The sequence below is a fragment of the Brassica oleracea genome, chromosome C1 (genome assembly GCF_000695525.1).
Source record: "Brassica oleracea var. oleracea cultivar TO1000 chromosome C1, BOL, whole genome shotgun sequence".
NCBI lineage: Eukaryota > Viridiplantae > Streptophyta > Magnoliopsida > Brassicales > Brassicaceae > Brassica > Brassica oleracea.
Window position 1 is genome coordinate 31,790,163 of NC_027748.1, and position 11,083 is coordinate 31,801,245.

Consider the following 11,083-nt stretch of genomic DNA (forward strand, 5'->3'; position numbering starts at 1 on the left):
TAAATTTAACAATGAAAATTGTTATTTTGCATTTTCAAAAATTTAAAATTGATATTTGTACATACTAATGCATGTACGTAAATGCCCCGTACGTAGTACCGGGAGATAATACTACTTAAAAATAAAAATAAACACACATTTGCCTTTTAAAAGATCTGGGTCTTCACAGTTTTCTGGCGCGCCAATGGATTAGGCTAATATAGTCTCGATGATTATGAATTACTAGATTGCCTTATGGGCCGTAGAAAAGTACATTTCATTAAAAATACAAGAAAAAAAAAACCCTATTATTCATCGTACTTCAATTGTGTGTAGCAAAGTACAACTTATACGACCCAACAATAATATCATTCAATGACTAACCACCCTTTTATATCGTGCTTTCGCTAGTATCACTAATTTTCAACAACGATGAATCTTTGGTAGTTGGAAGATTGTGATAAGTGTTTGTCCTTTGACCATCTGACTCGATTTTGAAGAACTTTTGCGATCAACAGACGAACGAAAAGGAAATGTCAAGGGAAAAATATGAACTACTAAATAATAGTGTTGCGTATACGTGTACATAGGTGCATACATACGTCTATACGGAAGTCTACGGCTTTTTTAAACATGAAAAGTTAGAACTCAGGAAGGTGACAATGAATCATGCGATTATAAATTTTGCTTACAATCATACTAGTGTACTAGTACCACTTATACATTTTGCTTGAAAGTTCATTTCCCAATATTGTCATTAATGGTTATTCAGGAGTTTTTTTTGTGCTTAACAATTATTCAGGAGTTACACAATTTTTTTGGCATTACAGGATTATTCAATTACAACTTACTTTATTTTTATTTTCTTTCTCTAAACCAGCTTTACTAGTTTTATATCAAAAATAAATTATTAGTAAAACAAGCCATGAAAGCTGTTAGATCCATGGGGGTCAGCAGTCGGTGTGCCTAAATTTTCACTCGTTGTATCTTTGTAATACATATCTACTAAAGCGCCAAAAAACTGAGTTTAAAATAAAGGCGAACAGTCCAGAGGCTCATTGCACTCAATAAAAAACATTCCTCGGATATCATCTTCCTCCGGGAATCAAAAAAACCCGATGCTTTCGTGTTGAAAAAGTTAGAACCCCTGAATTTCGATGCACATTTCTTAGTTCCTCCACTTACTCCAGGATCAGACGGCTTAATCCTTCTCTAGGGTCAGACATAGCCAATGTACATTTCGTAAACACTCTGATCACCTACAAGAATGCCAGCTTTTTCAGCACGTTTGTTTACGGTGCTCATGAAATTCCAAATAGACAAGCTTTGTGGGAGAAACTTACGGACATTGCAGCAGCAAGGGATACTCTTTGGTTCTTGACGGGCGACTTTAATGAGATTATTGATAATTCGGAGAAGTCGGGAGGTAAGGAAAGACCTGGGAGCTTCCTCTCATCTTGCAACTTCTTTGATTTGAGACATTCAGGGGATTTCCTTACGTGGAGGGAAAGCGACATACACACGTTGTCCATTCCAGACTGGATCGGGCCTTGGTCAACATCAGTTGGTCTGATAAATACCCAACTGGCAGGTGCTTGTATCTCCCCTTTGAAGAGTCAGATCATAGGCCGATCTTCACCTCTTTCAACCCTTCTTTCAACCCTTCTAGGAAGAAACGCAGCCGCAGTTTCAGATATGACAGGATACTACGCCATAACGAGAAAGTACGTTCATATAAAGATAGTTTCCTTATTAAAATAAAGAATTTAATAATATTAACTTAATACGCTTATATAAATTAAGATCCAACTTTGTGAGTAAGACTAGGCATGGGCATTCGGGGTCCCAATCGGGTTTCGGTTTTATCCATTCGGATTTTGGTTTTTCGGGTTTATCAAAATCAACCCCATTTGGGTTATATAAAAGTTCGGTTCGGGACCGGTTCGAGTTCTATCGGGTTCGGATCGGAGTTAGTAAATCTTCAAAAAACCGGTATAACCCATTATACTTTCGGGTTCTGTTTAAATCGGTTCTTCGGTTTAAAAATACCTGATTTGAACCTATTTTGTAACAAAAACATAAATGACAGGACCAACGTAAAAAACGTACATACCAGACAAGACAACCAGACAGGCCTAAACAAACGCATTTTTACAGTAATAAGGATAAAAGCTTCGATCTTTCGGTAATTTGATCGTCTCAGCTCATCTCCATTGACGGTGACGAATAAAGCTAGGCATCCACTATGACTCTTCGACCCATGAGTCATCTGCCCTCTCTTGAAATTACGCCTCTTGATCCCTCCCTGAAACCCTTTCCCAATCGTGGTCCCCGCGACATCAACGATGTTGCCTTCGCGGAACCCACCCGACGACGGTTACGGGGAATACGGTTCCGTCTGGTTCGAAGAAAGACATCATGCCGAGCTTTGAGGCCATCACGCCGATTCCGGCTTCCATGGACATGGAGATTGTGAGGGGTTTTCGTTTGGGTTTGGTGAGAAAGGAAGAGGCTTTCGATGGGAGGAAGGTTGGGGTGAGTAGTGAAGAGGATAAGGTTGGTTTTTGGAGAGAGGATGGGAAGGAGAGGGACGCCATTGTTGGGAGCTAGACAGAGAGAAGAAGAGATAAACAAACACATCTCCACTGAGAACCGATTCTTATTTCCCCTACTCTTCAGTTATTATGTGTTTTTGAATTTTTTTTAATCAAAATTAGCTTAAGAAACAGCTTAAGAAACGGTGATAATTATGCTATGATTTGTACTCTTATTTGAGAGATCAAATTGTATTACTTAGGGAACAAATCTATAAGGAGCTGGAGCACACAAAATATCTTAAACAGTTTATGATTAAACTAGGTTAATTATGAAAAAATAAATTGCAGTGGTGAACGGGGCAGTTGTTCGGTTGATTGGTTTTGAGGTTTGTAAGCAATATAAGAAAGCGTTAGATTTAGGTTTTTATTCAGGTAATCATGATTATAATAGTATAGAAGGTAGAGTAGTTTATTAGATATTCTAGAACACAAACCAATTAATAAGCTATCAACTTTCGTTTGTTTAGAATATCTATTGTCCGGATCTTCAAATCTCAACTGTCGTTTGTTGATCTGGAGAAAGTGTCGGTCGATGCTATCGATGGATAATCGATCGATACACCTTTCAGAACGTCGATCGATACACCTATAGGGTTGTCGATCGATGTTCCTTCTAGCAAGCTTTACCGAACGGGTTTGAACTATGTTTACTAGGCTTCTTTGATCAAATTCCGTTTTTTTTCTAGCAATCCTAGCATAATATGAATTATTTCAGGTAAAAGACCAGACTTCCGCTTGCGCCTATTATCCTAATATCAGGGTTCTAGCTAGCTACTCTAGAATACAAGCAATAAGAGAAATTCAACTGATGAATATCACAAACAACTCAGCAATCTATATTTGGGGCTAATCCTTCGTAATCCTATTTGAACCCTAAAGCTAACAAGGTGAACTACCCAGACATAGCAAAGCAATTCATAACAAATAACATAAAAGAATACATAAATAGATTAAAGTTAAAAATATTGTAGTTCCAATACAAATCTCTAAATGAGTCTTGGATCTTCTCTTCAAATCTACTAAAAACATTTTGTTGTGTAAAACTAGAAAAGTAGGAAATAATAAAAAGCGTGTATTGCCTAGAACAATGACAGAGCACATAAATATTAGGTTAAAAGTCGGCCAAGGATATTTCTGTAAATATGTCTTGACTTGGGTTTTAAGCCGGTTGGGCTTTGCGCGCTTCGCTGTCGATCGAGGGCACAAAGTGAGTGTGCATCGATCGATGGTGGACTCTGAATGTCGACCTCGAACTGGTTCGATGGCCATCTTCGAGTTTCCTCTCATTTTTATTTCCAAAATGCATCCAAATCATCATTTTTTTCCAAATCATCCCTGAACATGCAAAAGTGTTAAAAAGACTCCAAAACATAATGGAAGTTTCTAAAACATCTATATATCATGGCTAAAGTGGATAAAATCCGTGGAATCATAAGAACTAATTAACTTAATGGGTTATTTCATTTATATAAAATATTTAACTTAATATGAAAGATTTTTTAAGTTTAAATGAAATGTAATTGTTATTTATGAAAATATAAATCTCTCTTTAGTAACTGAAACATTCATTTGGACCTAAACTTTAGTCATATATTATATTACATTAAATGTCAGAGTAATTAATAAAAACTTAGAATTTTACTAAAGATAATTATGGAAACAATATACTACTAGATACGTTTCCAAACAACACATAATTAATCATGTGTTCAAACAATAAAAACATAAAATATTTCCTTTTTAATAAGGTTTTATGAATCTTCTTTTAAATTCTTTGGTAAATCAAATAATTGACTAAAACACTCGAATAATTTGTGAAAATAAGTATCACTATTTTTCGAAGGTTTAGATACTATAAGATAATTTCATTTAATTTGAATCAATTAAATTAATAGATTATTTTATTTAGATTTTCATAAATAAACACATTCATTTAAACTTAAAAAGCTTTCATATTAAATTAAATATTATAAATAAATAAAATGTTAGAGTCAATAGATTGATATCAACTAATTTTTATAATTAAATTTTTATCAAAAATATATACCACACAACAAATTACATATTTTTGTTTGCGCACCGACAAATTACAGAGATTTTATTAAAAATGCATAATGAAAACGGTTGAAATCATTGAAAAAAAATTAATTAATATCTTATATAATTTAATATTTAATGAAAAAAATACTACTACATTTTCAAAAATATAATAAAATAATATTTTTAAAACATATTGATTTTGTAAATTAAATTTTATTAAAAAATTATTCCCGAACTTTAAAAGACCGGGTCATAATCTAATCAATCTCTATATTATAAACAATATAATTATCATAAGTATTCATATAATTAGATCGATAAAATTTAAAACATATAAAATAACAAAAAAAAACTTTTTAATTTTATTTTCTAATTAAATTTTACAACAACAAAGCAACAAATTCTATCCAAATAAATTTTGTGCTTTCAAATTGTGAATCAAAATCTAGTATAACATTAAACTTCTACGGGTGCTAGGTCCAGCTTCATCAAGAGGTGTTTGCTGAATCTATTGCTACCTAACCCGAAAATTGAAACAACGTTTTTAGACATCTCTGCAAAATATTCAAGTATAAAAGCCTTTTTATACCCCTCTTGTCATCTTTAAATACGTGCTAATTGATGCTTAAGCGCAGAGGAGTGCCGGTGGAGGAGATGCAGAGAAGCAGTAGATGGAGCAAACTGTTGTCTCACATGGTCTTGTCAGTTTAGTCCTTTGCAAGGTATCGTTACGTTACCACACACAACACATTCTTCTTCCTTTAGAACAGTCTTTTTGTCTCACATTGAGCTAATCTTAAGTATATTTTTGCATTATATACATGCACAGTCAAACGCACCTTTTGGAACATGCAATGCTCCTCAGTGAGCTAAAGTTCGTTTTAATATGACACAAACCTTGTATAGACGGATACAAAGTGAGGAATTGTGGTGAACCTTCTGCAACGGTATCTTATCTCTTTGATAGGTAGGCCCAAATGATATTGGTGGCCACAAATCTTGCGTGGAATATTGATACCTTTTGTTTCCACAAAACTTTCTTTCTTGCTTATTCCAGTCAGTCAACGAAAATTGATGTTAGTATGTACGCATAGCTTCTTTATTAATTATTCCTCCATCATAAAAAACTCTGTGATCTTGATCCTCTCTTCATTATACTAATGGATTCTTATGTTTCCCTTACCACCGTTGTTGCTGCTGCAATATGCTTCTTGGCGCTTTTCGGTACAATTTTTTTCAACAGAAAATCAAGATCCCATCAAGAAAACAAAACAATGGCTTCTTCTTTAACTCTTTTGGATCCTACGTATTCTTTTCCACACAGCTGGAAACACCATGTCTTCCCAAGCTTCCACGGAGAGGATGTCCGAAAAAACTTTCTCAGCCACATCCTCAAGGAGTTCAGGAGCAAAGGAATCGATCTATTCATTGACAATGATATAGAGAGAAGTAAGCCGATTGGTCCTGAACTAATAGAAGCTATTAAAGGATCGAGGATTTCTATTGTCTTGCTCTCAGAGAACTACACTTCTTCGACATGGTGCTTGAATGAGCTTGTGGAGATCATGAAGTGCAGAGAGAAGTTGGGGGCAAACAGTGATTTCTCTTTTCTATGAAGTGGATCCAACTGATGTAAAGAAGCAGACCGGTAAGTTTGGGAAGGTCTTTAAAAAAAATTGTAAAGGTAAAACAAAGGGCGACATCAAAATATGGAAACAGGCTTTGGTGGAAGTTGCCAAAATCGCCCGTTACCGTTCAAGAAACTGGTTCGTCGTCCTCTTAATTCTCACTTGCTCTTAATCTTTCTAACATATCAACCTCTATAGCTTTGTAGCTTTTAAACAACAGCCATCCTGGATAGATACTTGTTGCTTTCTTTCTTTGATCTACAATTATTAGTATGAGAATATCCAAATACTAGTACATATGTGCTATTTTTTCATAACTATAACGGAACTATTGATCATTCCCTTGTTCAGGAAGACTGACGCAGAGATGATTAAAGATATTGCCACTGATGTTTCATCCAAGTTGAACCATTCGGCACCATCCAGTGATTTTGACGGCTTAGTTGGGATAGAATCTCAGATGACAAAAATAGGATCATTGTTACAGCTAGATTCGGATGAAGTGAGAAAAATAGGGATTTTGGGTCCGCCTGGGATTGGTAAGACCTCCATTGCTAGATCTCTATACAATCAACATTCCCAAGATTTCCAACTGAATGTCTTTATAGATAATATCAAAAGAAAGTATGTGATACCAACTTGTTCTGATGACTACAGTGTGAAGTTGTATTTACAGAAGCAGTTTATGTCTCTACTAACCAATGAGACAGATATCAAGATTCCACATTTGGGAATCGTCAAAGACAGGTTGAAAGACAGAAAAGTTGTTGTCGTCCTTGATGATGTGGATCGGTCAGTACAAGTGGAAGCCATGGCGAACAAAACTTGTTGGTTTGGTCATGGGAGTCGAATTATCGTCACAACACAAGACCGAAGGGTTTTAAAAGCAAGTGGAATCAACCATATACACAAGGTGAAATTACCATCATATAATGAGGCTCTTCAAATGTTCTGCATGTATGCTTTTGATAAAAAAATGCCCTAAGGATGGTTTCAAGGAGCTTGCTTGTGAAAATGTGAGTCTTGTAGGTAGACTCCCATTGGGGCTAAGGATTATGGGCTCCTATTTTCGGGGAATTTCCTAGCAACATTGGACAGAGGCACTTCCAAAGCTAAAGACACACATTGACCGAGATGGAGAAATTGCAAGCATTTTAAAGTTCAGTTATGATGCCTTAAATGATGAAGATAAACATTTATTTCTTCATATAGCCTGCTTTTTCAATGGTGAACAAGCTGATATAGTGGAAGGCTGTCTAGCAAAATGTTTTTTGGATGTGACACAAGGGCTTCGCGTCTTAGCTGAAAAATCTCTCATATCTATGGAATCGAGAGCAATACAAATGGCTGAGTTGCTAGTCCAATTGGGAAGAAAAATTGTACTAAAACAATCTGTTAGTGACCTTGGTAAACGCCAGTTTTTGAATGGTGCAGTTGATATCGGTGAAGTACTTAGTGATGATAAAGCCGTAAGTTTTAAGGATGGTATTCTCAGTACAGTCCTCTCTATATATTTGATATTATATAATAACTAACCATCTCTATTGATGTTCCATTGGGAGTTGTTTTACAGGATTGTAGCAGTGTCATAGGAATCGATCTTAAAGAGGAGGAGGACATATCATGTACAAGTGAAAGATCCTTTGAAAGATTGACTAATCTTCAATTCTTAAGAATCAGTGGCAATGGCATCAACACACAAAGTCTGAACTACATATCCCAAAAACTTAGAGTACTCGTGTGGTCGGAGTTCCAGATGCCAACTTTTCCTTCTAGTTTTAATCCAAAGTTCCTAGTCAAACTAGAGATGCAGTTTAGCGATCTTGAGAAATTGTGGGATGAAATTCGAGTAAGCAATACTTTATTTTCAGAAATAACTGTGCAAATTAGGCTATCTAACCGGACAGTTCTATTATGTGTTTAATACTAATTGTATCAATGTGTTGGTCTTGTGTGCTTCCTTTATTTGTCATTGCAGCCGTTCAACAATCTGAAGTGGATGGATTTAAGTGATTCAGACAGTTTGGAAGAGCTTCCTGATCTCTCGACTGCCACCAATCTCCAAGAATTGGATCTCAGTTTTTGCTCAAATTTAGAGAAGCTACCTTTCTCTATTGGAAATGCAATTAATCTCTGAAAATTGGATCTCAAATCTTGCTCAACTCTTGTGGAACTCCCTTCATCTATTGGAAATGCAATTAATCTCGAAGAATTGGATCTTGGTGATTGCTCAAGTTTGGCGGAGATCCCTTCTTCTATTGGAAATGCAGTTAATCTGAAAACATTTTTAATTTTTAATTGCTCAAGTCTACTGGAGATTCCTTCAACTATTGCGACCATCACTAATCTCAAATCTCTTCGTCTCAGTGGATGCTCAAGTTTGTTGGAGCTTCCCTTCAACATTGAAACAGTCACTAATCCCATGTGCATTGATCTCAGGTGTTGCTCAAGCCTAATGAAACTCCCTTCTTCTATAGGGAATGCAATTTATCTTCAAAAACTGGATCTCAGTCATTGCTCAAGTCTGGTGAAACTTCCTTCCTCTATTGGGAATATACTTAGTCTCGAAGAACTGAAACTCAGTTATTGCTCAAGTCTAGTGGAGCTCCCTTCTTCTATGAAAAACCTTGGTAGATTGTCGAATTTGAAATTAGAGAAATGCTTGAAGTTAGAGATTCTTCTGGCCAACATCAACTTGGAATCTCTCGGATATCTCAATCTCTCAGACTGTTCTTTGTTGAAAAGTTATCCTAAGAACATTCAAGAGCTTGATCCATGGACCGGGAGAATATCTAGTCTACAACGACTTGTACTAAGCGGAATGAAGAAGCTGGTATCACTCCCTCAACTTCATTAATTGCTTCAAACTAAATCAAGAAGCGATAGATCTAGCAATCCTGACGCTGACCAACCAATNNGATCTAGCCATCCTGACGCTGACCAACCAATATGCAGTATTTCCCGCTGCAGAAGTGCCTCAGTGCTTCACTTACCGATCTTCTGGGAGTTCTTTAACTGTGAAGTTGAATCAAAAGCCTCTTGGTATATCAACCAAATTTAAGGCTTGCATCATATGTGCTGATGGGAACGAAAATGGCATTGCTGATGGGGACGAAAATGGCATTACAGATTTGGTACAAACTGTATATTGTAGCATCACGTCAGAAGGGAATGCGCTCACTGCTTGCCATAAAAGAGCAGGACAAGTTGTGAAGGGGCATCTATACATATTCGAGGTTGAGGTTGAAACAGAGGAAATGACTTCCACGGAGCTTGTTTTTGAGTTCCTGGTCGGCTATTGGCATATTTACGAAGAGAGAATAAATTCAAAAACATGGGAGATAAAAGAATGTGGGGTACTCCAGCTCCAGGAGGTCCCTTTATTGAGCATCAGAGTAGTCAATGAAGATAATGAACCTTCATACACTGAGATCGGAGACAAACCTTGGAACCCAAGTAAGACAGAGAAGCGTCAAGAGAAAAAGAGCAAAATCACTGGAGCTTCTTCTGGAATATGATATGGTGACAAGAGACTACTTCCGTTGTGATTACGTTTCATATTTGAGTCCCAAATAAAATTTTACTTCTACCTCCTGAAATTTCTTGTACTTTAGTATCTTTCGGGTACTTTCTTGAGTATGTAATAAACAGCAAAATTCTCCACCAAGAATCAATGCAGAGCATCAAAGTTTCAAGTTTCAACTAGACAAAGAGAACATAAAGGTGTCATTTATATCACAGGAGAATATTAACGACAACAATTCTGTAGCAAGAACACAAAGCCTCAAGATGTTGCAACTTTTGGAATTGGTCTATATGGGAACACAGAGAGAAGATGAAACGTTTCATTTAGCAAATTTCTGGCTTTCAATTTCATTATCATCATTCAATTACTAGAAAAACAAAATATGATAAACTAGTTCTGAAGTAACAAAACATGCCGCCATAATTCAATATAAATTAATACTCGAAAAATTAATTATCAGTATAATTTAACAAGTTTCACCAGTCTCGAATTGAAAGAATGTAAAAATATTACTCAATTAAATCAAATAATATATATTTTGAATCTTATATAAATATATGATCTCATTAACATCATAAATTAGTAAATGATATGTATAAAATTTGTAAAAATAGAAAAAAAAAATCACTTTTTGATTTTTATACACAATGAACTTTGTTTTTCACTACAAGAAAACATATTTATTACAAGGGTCATATTCCTTGTTAATTCGTTGTAATAGAAGGGTTACAACGAATTAACACAGAATAGCGTTTCGTTGTAAAACGTCCGTCGTAATGCAAGATTCGTCGTAACTTCCATGTAACATTTACGACGAAATAAATTCGTTGTAAAAGCGAAAGAGAGTATTTCGTCGTAGTTTCGTAGTTACGTTTCATCGTAAAAGACTCGTATATTTTCCTTGTAAAGTCGTCTTTAAGTACTTGTACAATTTACGACGAATTTACAAGTCTTTTAATGTAAAGTCCTTGTAATATTTACGAGGAATTTACAAGTATTTCCTAGTAAATTTCTCGTAAAGATTACGAGGAATTTACATCTCATTGTCATATTATTATATTATTATGAAATATTCAAAATCAAAATATATAATTTATAAAATAAAATATTGAAAATTAAAATATTTTTTTTAAAAAATATATAAATGTCATAAAATAATATTCAAATTAATAATAGAAAACAAAAAAATTGAAAAATAAAAAGCTAAGGGAGAACGCCATCGAAGTAGTTGTTAGAGGTGTTTCTTCCTGGAGAGTCTCGTACTTAATCTATGGGTTCCGTCTCGAAGAGTAGGATGAAGTCGTCCTTGTGGC

At 35.2% G+C, this 11,083-nt stretch overlaps 1 pseudogene; it reads left to right on the top strand.

The window, feature by feature from the left end:
- Nucleotides 1–5,645: 5,645 nt before the first annotated feature.
- On the top strand, nucleotides 5,646–9,571 carry LOC106314015 (annotated as a pseudogene).
- The last annotated feature ends 1,512 nt before the right edge of the window (nucleotides 9,572–11,083 follow it).